We start from the raw sequence: 19,153 nt of genomic DNA, 5'->3' as shown, positions 1-19,153 counted from the left end.
GTTCTCACGAAGTAATCACTGCTATTGACAGGGGATGTCACATTGATTCCATATTTTTATATTTCCAAAAGGCTTTCGACGCTGTTCCTTACAAGTGACTTCCAATTAAATTGCGTGCCTATGGGGTATCGTCTCTGTTCTGTAACTGGGTTCGTGATTTCCAGTCAGGAAGGTCACACTTCGTAATAACCGACGGAAAGCCATCGAGTAACCAATATTTGACGTTCCCCAAAAGAGTGTTATTGATCATCTGCCGTTCCTGACTACATAAACGATCTTGGAGAGAATATGAGCAGCCACCTTACATTGTTTGCAGGTTATGCTGACATTTATCGTCATGTAAAGTCATCATATGATCAAAACGAATTGCAAAAATATTTAGACAAGATACATGTATGGTGCTTAAATTGGCAATTGACTCTAAATCATGAAAAGTGTGAAGCTATCCACATGAGCACTACAAAGAATCCGCTAAATTTCAGTTACACCATAAATCGCACAAATACAAAGGCTGTAAACTTAATCAAGTACATAGCAATTGCAACTGCGAATAATTTGCATTGGGAAGATCACATAGAGAAATCAAAATAAAGATTGGAATTTATTGAGAGAATGCTTAGAAAAGTGACAGGTTTACTAAAGAGGTTGCGTACACTATGCATGTCCGCCCGATTCTGGAGTATTGCTGCGCGATGTGAGATTGCCGGAGGACATCGAAAAAGTTCAAAGAAGGGTAGCTCCTTGTGTACTCTTGTTTTTGCGAAATAAGTGTGAGAGTTCCAAGAATATGATACACGAATTGGGGTGGCAGTAACCGAAACAAAGGCGTTTTTTGCTGCGGCAGGACCTTCTCATGAAGTGTCGAGCACCAGCTTCCTCCTCAGAGTGTCAAAATATTTTGCTGACCCGCCCACCTACAAAGGGAGAGACGAGCTTTTCAATAAAATAAGAGAAATCAGAGCTCGCACGTAAAGATTGAAGTGTTCGTTTTTCCCGCGCGCTGTTCGGGAGTGGAACGGCAGAGAAGTAGCTTAAAGGTGGCTCGATGAACCCTCTGCCAGACACTTAATAATGAACTGCAAAGTATACCAAAACGTAGATATCGTTGAAAAAATGTAATCTTTACACTAAAATACTTCGCAGTAATCGCATGCAGCAAATGACTGTATTCATGTTACGGTTTTCCAAATGTGTCGTCTCTTAATGGAACCATCTTAAAAACATCCTCTACCTTTATCACACCGAGGACCGCAAATAAAAATTCGTTCTCTATTCGGCACGTCCGCCATCAAAACTCTTCATTCACCGACGAGTCAGCACAATCTCTGGCAGCTGATCGACTCTCTGTCTTCCTGTACTGTTAGTACAACTTGTGGTAGCCAAAGAGCAACATATCGTTCATGTGTCCAGGCATCCAAAGACGCTCGTAATGGCGAAGACCGCAAACAAACTTCCATTTCTCATAATATATAAACCTTTCCTGATTTTCCACTTAAGGCAGTCTGTTTGTTTGGAGTATAGGCTGCCTTATATGGCTGCGAACATGGATGGTAAACCGAAAATAGATTGTGTGTGTGTGTGTGTGTGTGTGTGTAATGCTTTTTAATTTCTATATTTTTCTGTACATACTTACAAGAAATAGGTGAGTATTTATTGTAGCTGTGTTTGCCGCTACTAGCTCACGCTTGCCTGATTTAGTTCGAATCAGTGACCGTCAAATACCTCTCAGTACTACTTCATAACCCGTCTTATCAGATAAGGAACAGTGGCTCTTGCGCATTACTCTTCTTTCAATTTTTAACTGAGCGCGCCGGATCTTCCACTTAATTCACTTATTTACTTCACAAAAGATCTAAATTAATTTAAATATACGGTTAAGAATTGTGGCCTTTGTACAGACACTTCATACGTTACGATTTTCCTCAAAAGCACTGTTGAGGTTAAACGGCGAGAGAGGTACAAGTTATTTGAAAATTGAATAAAATCATGTGCCATGTATGCTACTGTCACCTGTTAAAACATAAATTCAGAAGTATTGTTACAAATCTGTAACATTAGTATAAGGCTCAGTCAAATGAAAGCGAGACAAATGAAAAAAAAGTAAGTAAACCGTTTATCATTTCAAAAGTAATCGCCATACATTTGCCCGCCATGGGATAAGATGGTCTTATGGAAGTATGTTTGCAGTTTCCTGGGGAATCAACAGTGTACCCTGGTGTGCAAATCTACGGCCATGAATGTTTTTCTTCGGGACTCCAAATATGTAAAAAGCGAATGATAAAAGATCGGGACTGTATGTATGGAGGATGTATAAGGGCATCCCGGCGAAAGTTCTGCTACGTAATCAAAATAACAGGCACGCCAGCTCCAGGAAAGTTGTGATGATTTGTTCTATGACTTCAACGACCCACTACCGGTTGACTTTCCGGGGCGCGGTGCCACAATTAACGCACAGCCGTACGTGGACACTTCATAAAACTGAAGCGCGCCATCAAGTCCAAACGCCCATGAATGTTGACGGACGGCATCATTCTGCTGCAGGATAATACCCGCCTACATTTACGATTACGCTGCAGTAGTTTTCTGGAAATCCCTTACATATCCTCCATACCGCACGTACCTCCGCAGATCTTTTCACATGTTTTGAAGCCCTGAAGAAAGACATTCGCTCTCGTCACATTGCTTCGTACGAAGATGCGCACGTCAGGATACAATTATGGTTCCGTAGGCGACTACAAACATTTTTCCATGAAGGCAGTGACCGTCTGGTCCCACAGTGTGATGAAGGTATTAACAGTTATGGCGATTACTTTAGAATTAACAAACACTTTACGCACTTTTTCCCATCCTTCTCGCTTTCATTTTGCCCAGAGAGCTTAATACACATATATCCGTGTATGTTGCAGGTGTACCTTCTGCTGGGACTCTGCCTGTCTCTGCTTGTGAGCTGTCAGGCGGAATATCCTCCACACGATTACGAGGAGTACTATCCCTACAAGTACTATCCCTATCCTACTTACGACTACGAGTACTACCCTACACACAACTACCCCGTGTTGCCTTTTAGAAGTTATCCTGTTTACTATGCTGACGATGACCACTCACACAAGGCGTTCCATTACGATCCTCATGCCGATTACGATACACATCCATACAACGAATGGGGCTTCGAAGATGTAAAACATCTTCACTATCAGCCATACATACACGATCACGACGGATATGGATACCATGGTAAGTAATAGCCACCCGTAGTTGTTTGTCTCATAATCTATACGTTCATATTTTACGAAGGTCTATATTGCAGCAAAACAATTTGGAATAGAACATCAGTCCACTACGTTGATGTTAGTAAATTATTTTATCATATGATACCAGTTAAGAAACCTATTTAATCCGTACACGAAATACAATAAAATACAAATTGTAGTTAGCACGTCTATTATGGAGGCAATGTTATAGTAGGTAACTGGAGAAGTTGCTTTTGTCTACAAATTACGAAACGATAAGAGAAAGAAATACTTGTTTAAACGAAAGGAGCGTTATTCTTTGTGTGCAGCTCTGAACGTAACTTATTCAATTACTTTTCAGAGTAGCAGCAATGAGTTATAAATTTTTAATTACAACATTTTTATATCGTGTACCTGATTCATTTGAACGAATAGCATACTGAACAGTTTACATCAAATTTCAATCAGTTTTACTTAGGAATATAGAAACGTTCAAAGTTTTATGGGTAAATGAAACCTGCTGAATATACACTCCTGGAAATGGAAAAAAGAACACATTGACACCGGTGTGTCAGACCCACCATACTTGCTCCGGACACTGCGAGAGGGCTGTACAAGCAATGATCACACGCACGGCACAGAGGACACACCAGGAACCGCGGTGTTGGCCGTCGAATGGCGCTAGCTGCGCAGCATTTGTGCACCGCCGCCGTCAGTGTCAGCCAGTTTGCCGTGGCATACGAAGCTCCATCGCAGTCTTTAACTCTGGTAGCATGCCGCGACAGCGTGGACGTGAACCGTATGTGCAGTTGACGGACTTTGAGCGAGGGCGTATAGTGGGCATGCGGGACGCCTGGTGGACGTACCGCCGAATTGCTCAACATGTGGGGCGTGAGGTCTCCACAGTACATCGATGCTGTCGCCTGTGGTCGGCGGAAGGTGCACGTGCCCGTCGACCTGGGACCGGACCGCAGCGACGCACGGATGCACGCCAAGACCGTAGGATCCTACGCAGTGCCGTAGAGGACCGCACCGCCACTTCCCAGCAAATTAGGGACACTGTTGCTCCTGGGGTATCGGCGAGGACCATACGCAACCGTCTTCATGAAGCTGGGCTACGGTCCCGCACACCGTTAGGCTTTCTTCCGCTCACGCCCCAACACCGTGCAGCCCGCCTCCAGTGGTGTCGCGACAGGCGTGAATGGAGGGACGAATGGAGACGGGTCGTCTTCAGCGATGAGAGTCGCTTCTGCCTTGGTGCCAATGACGGTCGTATGCGTGTTTGGCGCCGTGCAGGTGAGCGCCACAATCAGGACTGCATACGACCGAGGCACACAGGGCCAACACCCGGCATCATGGTGTGGGGAGCGATCTCCTACACTGGCCGTACACCTGTGGTGATCGTCGAGGGGACACTCAATAGTGCACGGTACATCCAAACCGTCATCGAACCCATCGTTCTACCATTCCTAGACCGGCAAGGGAACTTGCTGTTCCAACAGGACAATGCACGTCCGCATGTATCCCGTGCCACCCAAAGTGCTCTAGAAGGGGTAAGTCAACTACCCTGGCCAGCAAGATCTCCGGATCTGTCCCCCATTGAGCATGTTTGGGACTGGATGAAGCGTCGTCTCATGCGGTCTGCACGTCCAGCACGAACGCTGGTCCAACTGAGGTGCCAGGTGGAAATGGCATGGCAAGCCGTTCCACAGGACTACATCCAGCATCTCTACGATCGTCTCCATGGGAGAATAGCAGCCTGCATTGCTGCGAAAGGTGGATATACACTGTACTAGTGCCGACATTGTGCATGCTCTGTGCCTGTGTCTATGTGCCTGTGGTTCTGTCAGTGTGATCATGTGATGTATCTGACCCCAGGAATGTGTCAATAAAGTTTCCCCTTCCTGGGACAATGAATTCACGGTATTCTTATTTGAATTTCCAGAAGTGTAACTTGTTGCCTTCGCACGGATGTTAAGGTGTGAGGTGATCAAGCGAGTGCTCTTATTACTGAATGAAGTACTCTCTGCGTGTTCTAAATGACCTACAGATGAGATGAAATGTTTATAGTGTCAAGAAGCAGAGTGTATCATTCTATCGTCATGTACAAGGCAGGTTGAATATGCATATAATTTTCAGCATCTTTGTGTACCAGCATGTTTAAAACGCTTCATTCTACTCGTTTGTGCTTGTCGCATAGTTTATGATTCACTGCCATAAATGCTTAGCTACAAACGTACATTCTCCAAAATTTCTTCCTTACTTTAACGTCGGTATTTGATATTGTTCGACTTCTTCCGACAAGTAATGCCCTCTTTGACTTTGGTAGCCTGCTTTTTATGTCATGTGTTACTTCGCTCAAAAAGTATTCACCTGTTCTACTTCGTGGTCCTCAATTCTGACGTTAGTTAATCGTTAATCTTATCTCCGGTACTCTTAATTATATTCACCTTCCTTCAATTTACTCGCAGTCCGTATTATGTCATAATTAAACTATTGATTCCATTCAACAGGTCTTGCACTTCTTCCTCTCTTTCACTGAGGCTATTAACGTCAGCAGACAAACTTAATATTGATAACGTTTTATCCTGAATTACAATCCCACTTCTGAACCTTTCTTATATTTCCTTCATTGCTTTGTCGATGTATAAATAGAACTGTGAGTACGAAAGGTTAAATCGTTGTCATACCATGCCTAATCCAAGAAACTGATTCTTGCCCTTACATTCTTATTTCTTCCTCTTGGTTCTAGTATTAGGGTACACGTTATTGTGGCGGACCAAGTAACTTTTATTGAATCCACTACAATTCACAGTGACATAGATGCAGGTCATTATTTTTCACCGTACTTATCAATTCTTTATAAATGACGGTCGGCAAGTTCTAACAGTCGTTTAGTTCCTCAACGATATAAATTCGCTTCTTACGCACAGAGCCATTGGACAAGCACTGTACGAACGTCCCCATCGTTGCAAAAATTGGGATTGTTGCGAATCAGTTCTTCTATTGCCCGGACATAGTCGACTGCGGTCGATGGAAATCCTTCGCGATCTGCGGTGGTCAAACTGTTAGCTCCTTATCACTACTGCTAACCACGATATCGCGTTTGACCCACATACCCCAAGAATTTCACTGTGAATTTGTGTACAATTTAGACGTTTTGCCTACAAAAATCGTACAGTCTGCGTGTTTCAATTTTGGAGTGCAGTTTCTAGTGGCCGTGCCACTTCACTCACACTACGGTGCATCTGTTATCCGTACTGCAAGAGAACTGTGTCTGCAGGAAATAAAAAAAAAAAAACATGGACTCTCTTCTGACGTTGTGCCACTATTGCACTGTGGTCTTAGAGTGGGACGACATGTGCATTACCCAACATTCCTTATAGCATACACCTATTTTCAGAGGGTTTTGAACGTTATCCGTCATTTCACATTATCGAACGCTTTTTGTTCCTTGACCAGTATCATGAACGTATCTTGACTTCTATTAAGTGGTCCCTCCGTTATCAAACACGACGCGAGAATGGCCGCTCTGGAGCATTTATCTTTCCCGAAAGGGAGACTGATCGTCATCTAAGACGTCCGTAATTGTTTACTGTTCTTCTGTATACCATCGTTGCCAGTTATTTATCGTATAGTACCATTATGTGCGTAATAAGAGCAGTGGTCCTATTACATTTCATTGGCGCAACGCTGATGCCGGTGTGAACGATCACTCACCAGGACAAATTACTGTATACAATCAGGGGAAAGGCTTCGAGCCACCGACGTATTTAAGAAGTTATTCTTTATGTTCGAACGGCTGTTAACAGTCTGTACCTTTGTAAAATACTGAACCCGTTTCAGAAAGCTAGGAACAGTCTTGGGAACTCGCAGGAAGTCATGGTGCATCCAAACACAGGAACGGTGATTACACCTGATAACACGAGATTACTGAATACACGTATTATGACTTAAAATTTTGCTGTTGATCAGTTTCGTCTGTGCAAAAGAACACATATCCTTAAATGAAATAACATATTAGATGGGAGCAATGACTTTAACTTTTAATTAATTTATGTGGGGTGTTGTGGGACAATGTTAAGACAATGGACTTGTATTCACGGGAAATGGTGTTTCAGATAACTGTATTTAATGCAGCAATATTCAAATAAATACGACAGACATCAATATGTGTACTCCTGAAGTCACTTTAGGGTGTGTCGTTGAGGGTAGGAAAGGAACTTTCATTCGAGATTGATGTGTGGGGGAAAGAATGTCGATAAACGTCTATGTGTCTCCGATTTTTTCATAGAGATCTTTTCGGGAGAAGTAATATGTTGCAAGACTCATCTTCGAATATACACTCTGAGAATATCAATAGTAAACCTCTGAGTGATACACAGGGTCATTTTCTAGTGCCTGCCACTGAAGTTTGTTGATGATCTGCATAACGCTCTCACACTTACTAAGCTATTCCATTACGTGCCGCTCTATATTGGATATTCTCTATCTCTTCCATTAATCCATTCTGGTAAGCTTTTCTTGCGGATGAACAACGCTCAAAAATAAGTCTTTCAACTGTTTTAGAACACATTTCATTTGGGGGTCAATTTATTTTCCGATGCCTACGAACCTTTTCCATTACGTGCCCCACTTCACAATATTCTTTACCTCTTCCATTAATCCACTCTGGTAAGCTTCCTATGCGGATGAACAACACTCAAGAATAGGTCTTACAACAGTTTCGGACGGCATTTCTTTCGGGAGTCAATTCATTTTCTTACGCTTACTAAAATGTTCCATTACGTGACTCTCGTTAATGGATATTCTCTATTTCGTATCTGAAATGTATTTACAGTTGCGAATGTAGACAACCATCAGCTGTATAATGGAATGACGAATATGAAAATTTGTGTCGAACCCAGAGACCCGCGAGTGGTCGCCGTACCGTTTGGCTATCTGAGCAGGACTGACGGCCACCCTCAAGCTTCCATCCCCCGTCAATCACGTGTCTACAACCTGTACTCGTACATCCTTTATGTATATTCCCGTACAGTGAAGACATTTCACTTGAAAATCGCTTTCCCGGTGTCGACGGATAAATACGATGTGGCAATGCCTGTGTAATTCCCAATTACGTTTCAATATTCCAATATTGTATCGCAGCTCGGAATAACATAGGCATTGCAATATCGTATTCTCTATTTCTTGCATTATTCCAGTCAGGTAAGTTTCCTATGCAGATGAACAATACTCAAAACTAGGTCTTAGAACTGGTTTGGAATGCATGTCTTTCGGATATCAATTCATTTTCTCATACCTATTAAACTATTTTTTTATGTGTCTGTTGTTTTTGGATATTTTCTAGCTCTTCCATTAATCCAGTCCAGTAAGCTTCATGTGTGTATCAACGATACTAAGGAATGTATCTTGCAACTCTTTTGGAAGGCGTTTCTTTCGAGGGTCAATTCATTTCCTCACGCTATTCCATTACAAGTGCTGTTATACGAGCTTCACTACCTCTTCCACTAACCCAGTCTGCAGGCACGTTACTCGGTGCTGCACGGCAAACTATTTTTCTCAATGTGTCACCATGTGTGTAGCGGTGGTGCTCATGCCCTTAGTATCGTATTACTATGTGACGAATCTTGTGTGGCCAGTCACTGTGACTACACCTTTTATATTTGTAAAGGACTACAACCTTTATATCTGTAACGATATGATAGTTTAATATACTGTATAATTTGTGGATGCTTATACGTCCAGCTACCTGTGTATGAACATTTATAGGTCGTAAGATGGTTGTCATTGACTGAAGATAGCAGCCTGATTAATCAACACTGGCTTCTCGTGACTGGAAAAAAAAAAATCTTGATGCTATAAAACTCCACTGTGAATCCGTACCAACTTGTCATTTTTTTAAGATTCTTCCGATGAATCTCAGACTCGAATCGTGTTCCAGTAATATATTTTATGTTGTCAGTCGACTTCAGGTCACTCCAAATGGGTATCCCTAAGTAATATACCGTTGTACTGCCACCAGTGGTTTTTCCCAAGAACCGTAATAGAACAGAAGTGGGTTTCTTCGGCTACTTGCACACAGTACATTACTTTAGTTTATTTTCAGTCTCATTTGCCAGTAACTCGACAAATCATCGATTCTCCACAGGTTTTCTTGTATTAAGATGTTACATTTGAAAAAGAGTGGACCGATATCTTTCAACTTACGTGATTAATCCCAGCTTTTGGCGCATCGCTAATAACCTAGCGGTAGACAGGACCTAAAACCCTAATCGAATTTTTTTTCAATGAATTTATTGCTGTATTACTGAACGTGAAGAAAATGTTCCTCAGTTCACAGATTTTTCAAACGCAGTGGTTTTATACTTCACCAGTCATGGGGAACGATAGTGGTGCTGGCAATAGACAAGATAACTGAGAGATTTCAGACGGTAATGTGGCAAGAGAGGGGTCATACTGACCCAGCACGATGGTAGTTGAAGGGTTGTTGGGCTAAAGCAGCTCAGCGTCAGTTTTGCATGAACTGTATTTGCTACCTCGTCTGGAGGTACGTAAATATGGCTTTTACATACTAAAAGGGCTCTTTCCATTGATGGATGATGTAGATGATATGGCCAGTAGAGGGCATGAAAGGGTAACTAAATGGGTAAAACACGACTTGGCTATACTTAGAGGTGATATAGTTCCGTTTGCTCTTGCCGTTTTGTAGCGTCCCTTACCTGTCTCCATCGGCGATGCAGTGGACAGTGAAACAATACGAGTATTCAGCTCAGGGCAGTAACAGAAAAACTGATACGTGTGAAAGAAGGCGTGGGCAAAGATTAGGAAGCATTTTATTCTTGATGATGTAATGACTACTAACAGCTTGCAATAAGCAGACATTTAAAGTTGTTCAGACGAAAAAGGCAGTCAGTTTTTCGACATTCAGCAAGAAGCTGATATGATTCCTTACACAACTAAGTTTAAGGTAGGTTCTGCTTATGGATTACAATCATCACTCATGGGGTAATTCGGATAAAAAAGGCATTTGGAGAAACCGAGGGATGGGCAGTGATAAGAGCGTTGAAAAAAAGTCTGTGGAAAGTGAATATTGTAAAACGATCACATCCAGTATGCTGGCTGGTAAAAAAGTATTGTATTCAGAGAAGAAATTGAGCTCAAAAGTACGACGGACACCTACCAGAGACCTCCAAGCAGTTTTTCACTGAATTGTGAAAAGGCTGAATAATAAAGTTATTACTGACTGAAGAATTATTACAGAACTTGTTTGGTTGACTTAGCGTCTCACTGCAGATTTATTTAGGAAAGTCAATGGTTAGTTCTTGAAACGACCGCTTTGGAAAATTATAAAAGACTGGTGATAAACATCTTACGTTATTTGATTTTCAAATAGCTGAGCGAAACTGAAGGTACTCAGACAGTTTTCTCTTCACTTACCCTGATCATCAGTAAGCTGACACGGCCGCGCTGGATCAGTTAAGCGCTCAAAGGCGCTGCTGTCATGGACTGTGCGGCTGGTCCAAGCGGAGGTTCGAGTCCTCCCTCAGGCATGGGTGTGTGTGTTTGTCCTTAGGATAATTTAGTTTAAGTAGTGTGTAAGCTTAGGGACTGATGACCTTAGCAGTTAAGTCCCATAAGATTTCATATACATTTGACATTTTTGAACTAAACTGAGCCGGCCGGAATGGCCGCGCGGTTCTAGGCGCTACAGTCTGGAACCGCGCGACCAGTACGGTCGCAGGTTCCAATCCTACCTCGGGCATGGATGTGTGTGATGTCCTTAGGTTAGTTAGGTTTAAGTAGTTGTAAGTTCTAGGGGACTGATGACCTCAGAAGTTAAGTCCCATACTGCTCAGAGCCATTTGAACCATTTTTGAACTAAAATGACACACAATATTTTTAGCGCAACGCAATCTGACTTTTCAATAATCTCAACAAAAGCATGGCACTGACTAACAATAACCTATACCTTTCATGAATCACTTACCTCACAAAAATCTTCGTTACTCAAACTACTGCAATACAGCGAGCGCCAGTACTGCCATCTGAATAAAAGATTGTAACTACTGAAGGCACTAACTACTAATAGACATAATTAGCGAATGAAAGAGTTTGATAGAGAACAAACAATGTATTTACCTTAATAGTGTTCAAAAGTGATAATATATATATAACAGTTCATGACATCCTGTCTTACAAATATTCCTAATGGACACACGTCCAGATCGTCTGCTCTAAAAACTCTCCCATTTCCTTCCCCCCAACCATCACTGCTGGCGACTCATCTCCAACTGCGCAACGCTACGCGCTGTTCACATCCAACTGCAGAACACTACAACGGCGAAAATTCCAACAATCCAAACCAGCCACAGACTGCACACAGCACAGCCAGTGATTCTCATACAGAGCGGTATGTGACATTAACAACATAAAAACCTATTTACATTCTTCCTTTTGGATCATGCGAAGTGATAACTTGCCTTCCTGAAGTCAAATGTTAAAATGTTGTCGGCCGCGGTGGCCGTGCGGTTCTAGGCTCTTCAGTCCGGAACCGCTAGATTGCTGCGGTCGCAGGTTCGAATCCTGCCTCGGGCATGGATGTGTGTGGTGTCCTTAGATTAGTTAGTTTTAAGTAGTTCAAAGTTCTAGGGGACTGATGACCTAAGATGTAAAGTCCCATAGTGCTCAGAGCCATTTGAACCATTTCTTCAAATGTGTGTGAAATCTTATGGGACATCTTATGGACATCAGTCCCTAAGCTTACACACTACTTAAACTAATTATCCTAAGGACAAACACACACCCATGCCCGAGGGATGATTCGAACCTCCGCCAGGACCAGCCGCACAGTCCATGATTGCAGCGCCTTTGACCGTTTGGTTAATCCCGCGCGGCCTTCCTGAAGTCAATGAGTAATAGTTACCGAGGGGTCAGTGTATATTTAAGTTCCTACACTGAATAACCTAGAGAGTACATTATGTTAATTAGACCCTTCAACATTTTAACCCCTCCATTGTGTTTGTTTACCAACAGCTGACACGCCTGACTACCGCTCAGCACCATACCTGAACCTGTACAACAAATTTGACGGCGGCAGAGCGAAGCAGCACGCCGAGAGTAAAGCTGACGCCTCGTCCTCGACCGCTGGCAGCGCCCAGCCCAATGTGGCGGAGTCTTCGCTGAGTGGCAGCTCCTCCAGCCGCGAGGGGTCATCATCAGCGGAGTCGCAGTCCAGCCAGCAGTCCTCGGCCGAAGCGGTCGCGCTGCCCACGGCCGCCAGGAAAGAACCGTCGCGGGCTTCCAGCAGGCCCAGGCCTACAGAAGCGCCGATGTCCTCCAGGGCCATGAGACCCCGCCCCTCGGCTGCCGCCACTCTTGCCCTGCCAGCGTCCATGGCGGACGCACCTAGGGACGCCATCAGTGGGAAGGGCCCGCAGTCCGACTCGGGGTGGAACTTCGTGGCTGCAGACAGCAGCGGTGGGGCGCGCTGGTACCCCCGGTCTGGCTACAGTCACATCGACCAAGTCCGCTCCACAGAGGCGCCTAAGACGTAGCGTTCGCAGCATTTCTTCTCCAAATAAACAACCACCACAAAAACCCAAAGCTTGGTTCATCAAAGAGAACCACACTCAACCAAATATTAATTTTTAATTTTTTTAATTAATAAATATTGTTTTATAAATATGTTTCTGAGATGTTTTTCATAACAGTTAAAAGTGCATAACAATATACTGCATTATACGTGGGATGATGTAACATCACCACTTTTTTTAACCCAATCACAACCAATTTTTTCCGAGTGAAAGGTATTAACATATCATCAGCTTAGATAAGAAGTCTTTCAGGGGAACCGTGTTGACACTAATGATCACACACTTGTCTCAGAACGTTATTCTTTATTTTTAACATCTTATGACACATCTGGGGTTATCTCATCATCAAAAAAATGGTTCAAATGGCTCTGAGCACTATGGTACAACTTCTGAGGTCATCAGTCCCCTAGAACTTAGAACTACTTAAATCTAACTAAGCTAAGGACATCACACACATCCATGCCCTACGCAGGATTCTAACCTGTGACTGTAGTGGTCGCGCGGTTCCAGACTATAGCGCCTAGAACCGTTCGGCCACCCTGGCCAGCACCTCATCATCAGATCGGTGGCATAAGAACACAGTGTAAGATGAGATAAGAAAATATACGTTACAATGAAGCAGTGAAGCTGAATAACATACTTTTATCACCGATAACCAGTATCTTGTCAGTCATTAAAATATCAGTGCCCACTTGATTTCAAATAATGAAGCGGCATCTCATTTGCTTGTCGTAATAAATGCTTCTACTTCCTCCTTCCCATATTTTATAATTTTTATGGTTTGTTACTGTCATGCACTGTGCAACCTGATGGGTGGTTAAAGCACTGCTGGTATTATTTTTAAATATTTAATCTGAAATGGTTGTTAGATAAATTGTGTAGAACTGCGTTATATATTTCTCAGAATATAGCTTTGTCAAAATGTCAATATAATGACAGTTTAGGTATCACAAAAATTTTCTACCACTCGGCTATATACGGCAGAGGTCCTTTTTTCTATTGTGATTTCATTCCCCTGCCCCATGTGGGCAGGAGAGGGCTGGTAGCAGTGCAGTCCGCCGCTCTTCAGCCGAGTGGCATGACAACTCATACAAGAAGAAAATTGTAGATGTAAAGGCTAAAAAAATAGGAGATGTAAAAATACAGTAAGGGGAGATAATGGAGGTAAAAATACACTGACATGGAGACGTTCACAGAGGGGACAATTAAAAAGGTCGAAATATAGTTAAAAACACAGTTGTTGATTCGTAGAGCACAAAAGACACTGAAGTCACATGCACAGGTTAAAAGTTGGCCACTGCATTAAAAACACTCGAGAATAAGACACTTTAAACCCACTTGGAGAGATGAAGCACACATGACGAAGAATAAAACTACCAGGAGGGATCTGCCGAGGGAGAGGCCTGAGACGATGGAAAAGGGAGATCAAGGTGCAGTAGGGGAGGGGTTGGGATAAAAAGAATGGGGGTATCATGGTGTGCACCAACAGGCAGGAGACAAGTGGGGTGGGAGACGAAGAGGGAAGAAAAGGCAGGAGGGATTGCAGAGACACTCAAGAGGAGCACAGGAGAAGGAGGGGTCGTAGGAGGGGAAATCAGGTCAGGAGAAGGGAGGGGGAGGGGAGGGAGCTCTGAGGAGGAGGCAGGAGGAAGATGGGGTTAGAATTGGTAGGAAGGGTAGATGTCAGGGTGAAGTTCATCATCTGGGAGGGGTAGATGCTGGAAGTTGCATTGGGAAAGGAGGAGGAGGGTGTGGAGATAGGGTGGGACACAACGGTAAAGGCTTGGCAATGGGCTGGGGGTGGAGAGGAAGGGAGACATCAGGGGGTGAGGGGGATCGAGGCAGCGGACAATATGTAGTGTGCAGATGTGTTCAAGGAAAAGGAGAAGGTGGGGGAAGGGGATGAGGTCGTAGAGGATGTGTGTGGGGGACGGAAGGCAGATGCGGAAGGCGAGGCGGAGCGCATGGCATTAGCGGATTCGGAGGGCTTTATAGAACCTGGAAGAGGCGGAAATCTAAGAAACGCTGGCATAACGAAATATGGGGCAGATAAAGGATTTGTAGGTGTGAAGGATGGTGGAAGGATGCAGACCCCACGTCCGGCTGGACAGGAGTTTCAGGAGGCGGAGTCTGTTGTGAGCTTTGTGTTGGATGGTAAGGAGATGGGGAGTCCAGGTGAGGTGGCGGTCGAGGGTGAGGCAGAGGACCTCTGTAATTCCAATAATATCCTTTTCCACCTATTACAACCTAATAAGTACATTAATTTTTTAAAGAATTGTATATGCCATGTATTACCCGCTTTTATATATTATGGCTCCTGTGTCAGTTTCTTATATACCTGAAGTTAAATAATACATGTAATAAGTGTTGACATGTCACAGATATGTCCGTTCTCAATGGAATTTCGATACTGCAGCTAACGCCACCTAGCGACGAAGACTGGTTACCTTATAACATGTTGTAATGATTATAGGCGACAGTTGTCGATTTTAAAGGTATGATGCTCAGCTTCACTGTAAAGAATATTTCTCTGTTTCGTCTTACGTCTTTTAATAAATGATATTAATAAAACAATATGACAGAAATATTTTCTATCGTTTCGTATTTCAACTTGGGCGGGGAGAGTGGTTTGGTTATTCGTAATACCTCTGGGGTCTCAAAAGACGAATACGCGCTAACTACAACATACGCAGGAAACATACACACATCACTGGACATAGCCTTTCTCTATTCATATTGCTCTTGCACAATATGGGCACCGTTTGCTACGTGACATTCGTCAATACGTGCGTGCAGTACATTGAAACGAATTATGTGGCAAGTCACAACAGTAGTACCATTTGGAGATCAGTTCATTGTGTTACCTAGCTGCAAGCGCAAGCTAATTCGATGGGACGATACGGAGCGGAGAGTTAGCAATGAAATTTGAAGACAGCACAACATTCACGTGCAGTTTGTAGTTATAAGAATTTTGCCATCCGTTAGCAGGCTTATCTTTAGCAGTGGAACGTTGATACGCAATAATAACAGGCAACAAATTCTCTGATAACCTATCGAGGGAACGTACGTCCCAACTGGAGTAATAGGTTTAAGCAAAGGTGTTGCCGAGCTACCTTCATCCTGATTTTTTTGGCATCACCAAGTGATAAAATGCCACAATCTTTTCTTATTTAGATCACGTCAATAGCTTTCCCATTTTTAACGAAAATTTAACCATATTCTGTGCCATTTGTTGAGGTCAGCTACAGCATTACGTAATTTATGAACCAGTTTCTTACTATCAGTCACTTTTGTTTACCAGTGTATTTAGTGGCACGACGCCCTTCCGCAGCCATCACGTGCTTCGCGGTTAAATATGGTTCAATCTTTACTGACAGATTCCTTTAGAGTTTGATGAGGTCTATTTGCTGCAAGTGACATTATGATTACGTACCCAATGATTGTAATTTGAGTGTATGCACCATCTTGGCAACTGAAATAAGCTTTGTCTTGCAGTTAAGAATATTTGGAACGTAAAAAAACTGTATGTGAAAGAGGGAAGCGGTGGGGCTATGTTTATTCTACTCTTTTTGTGCTAGACAAGGACATATTCAACAACCATGTAAATAAGAAGACATCGCAGAGATGATTTAACTATACAACTACCTTAAGGTGCGCACTAAAGTAAATCAGTCTCTCTCAACAGGGGCAAATTTCAGAACAGGAAATGACTGACTCACCTAAGAAATACTGATTATCAATGTACAAAATAATATATAATAAAAATTAATGTACATTTACCGTAAAGCCCGTCATTATTACAGCATTCGACCAAACCGCTTCGTGATAATAAATGTTGGAAAATATTGGCAATAAGTAAAAGTATTGGCGAGAGGAATGCACACCTTAATTCGTAGGTACTTTCAAGCTTCTGCTACTTCTAGACGTCGTAATGCCGTAGCCACAGTAAAACCAGCCTTCTGCAGAGATGGCCGAAAACATGTAACGTGCAACGTGCAAAAAGGCTGGGCCTCTCACGTTTAGCTGTGACTTAAAAGCAGAAATGCCAGCATGCACCCAACTATATTTTAACTGTAGTAATGAATGTCTCGACGCTGGAAGCTACGTTTCAGATTAAGAAGTTAAGCCAAAGCGACATCAGAACAAGAAACAATTATTATGTATTTAAGTTTGTGACTGGTATTTAGAAAGAATGTTTACTCTGCAGAGTATTCCGTGCTGATATGAAACTTCGTGGTAGATTAAAGGTTTGCGCCGGAGTGGGATCCGCATCTTGGACCTCAGCAAATCTGGCCGGGGACCTGGACATCCGAACTTGCAAATTTATAACTCAAGGAGAAGAAGATAGTGACACAGCGATAGATGATCGAACTGTGCTCCTTGTGACTAACTGCATTTGCTTGACGCAGTGTAGCGACGTCCGACTCCACCGTATCTCCTCCCCTTTCCATCAAACTAATAGTTTGCTAACTTCTCTCACAGTATTTCGGATCGACTGTACATGGGTCGAATGTCACTTTACAAGTTTGAATTAAGAGTTGGGATTCGATGGATAAACTTAAAAAAAGAAGAAAGTGTGACATTTTTCCACGATTTCTTTAGGGTCTAAATGCTCAGAATAAAATATAAAGGAGACATGGTCATGTCATGTAGACTTGCAGAAGGAAACTCTCTGTGAACGTAACGACATGTAATAACATCTAGTGAGTTTAATGGGAGGTTTGGAGAATCACTCACCAGCAGCGTCCTACAACTCAGGCTAATCGCTCATGTTTATTAGTCAAGGACCTATTACACGATATTCAGAAACCGTCACGTGTTCAAGTATTGGTGAATTTCTTCTGAATACGCAGAAATATAGCATGAATAACTTCCTAATAAATAACAGAGTACGGACATAATGCGTATTAAATACAAATTCAGATCGCTGACTTACAATGATCACATTTGTAAATTGTTTACAGTTTATGTTTCCAAAGCCGCGAGAACTGCCTCGATGAGAAGGTTAGCAAAACGGTTGACTGAGGCTAGCATCCAATATTCATGTAATGGAGAGTGTGTCTGTCCAATCCTTTTTATTTACAGGAGAAAAATTTAAAAAGCGGGTCATAGTTCTACTGGAAGAAATGGCTCAAGATCGATTTAAAAAAAGAAGAAGGCGAAGAAAAAACATTAGAGGTAAGTTTTTTTTTGTTAACTTAAGTCCTAAGACTGGTTTGATGCAGCTCTCTACGCTGGTCTATGCCGTGCAAGCCTGTTCATCACTGCAATACTACTGCAACCTACATGCATTTGGACCTGCTTACTGTCTCCCTCGACAATGTTTACTCCCCACACTGTCCTCAAATACTAAATTGATGATCCATTGGTTTCTCAAAATGTGTCCTATCAACTGTTTCCTCCCTTTGGTCAAGTTGTGCCACAAATTTCTTGTCTCCCCAATTCTTTCCAGTATCTCCTCATTAGCTATGTGATCTTCCTACCTAATCTTCAGCAGCCTCCTGCAGCACCACACTTCAAAAGGTCCTGTTTTCCTCAAGAGAAACAGAAAGTGAACTCTTTTACTCCAACCCAACTGCCCGCAAAAGTAAAGCATAATGCCAGCGACATTTTCACAGCGCAGTTCAAAGATTACAGTACACACAAGAAAGTAACCAGGAACACAATGCAATTAAAATACCTGCTGTGTCGTGTTGTATCAGTTAATTTTTACCACTTGACATGAGCTAAGGCACAATTACTTCCACCTGATCATGACCTCACTGCCGAATTGAAATTGTTGGTTTTACAAACGTTACAGTCAAAAGGCAACCATGACGTAATTTATAAAATTTTACGTCATTGTGAACACCAACTACGAGAAGTTAATATTAGTTTTGTTTGAGATTTATCGAATATGGTACTTTGCAAAGTTACAAAAACCTTCCGGTTGCCAGGCATGTAGTTTACTAATGTACTACGAGGCCTACCCATAAAGCATAAACGAAAAATGTTGGCATTTTAATCACGTATTTCTGATAAAAACACAGATACGTGTCGTATTTTCTCGTATTGTAGGTTCACTGACAGGACACTAAGGGCACTGTTGTCTTTCTCTCTTTCCTTATTGTAACATAGGACTTGCGTTTCTGATATTTTCGTGTTCTGTGACTCTCTCGCTCTCTGCAGCCGACTCAACTCATTCACTTGCTCTCTGCTTATAATAAAACTTCTCGTAGCCAAAGAGTACTTACCACTCGTATGCTCAGGCATCTAAACACGCTCATAGTGGCATAAATTTTAATCAAATTGCCATTTCTCGCGATACACACACTTTTCACAATGACC

The sequence above is a fragment of the Schistocerca gregaria genome, chromosome 8, assembly GCF_023897955.1.
Source record: "Schistocerca gregaria isolate iqSchGreg1 chromosome 8, iqSchGreg1.2, whole genome shotgun sequence".
In the NCBI taxonomy this organism is placed as follows: domain Eukaryota; kingdom Metazoa; phylum Arthropoda; class Insecta; order Orthoptera; family Acrididae; genus Schistocerca; species Schistocerca gregaria.
Note: the sequence above shows the minus strand (reverse complement) of the source record.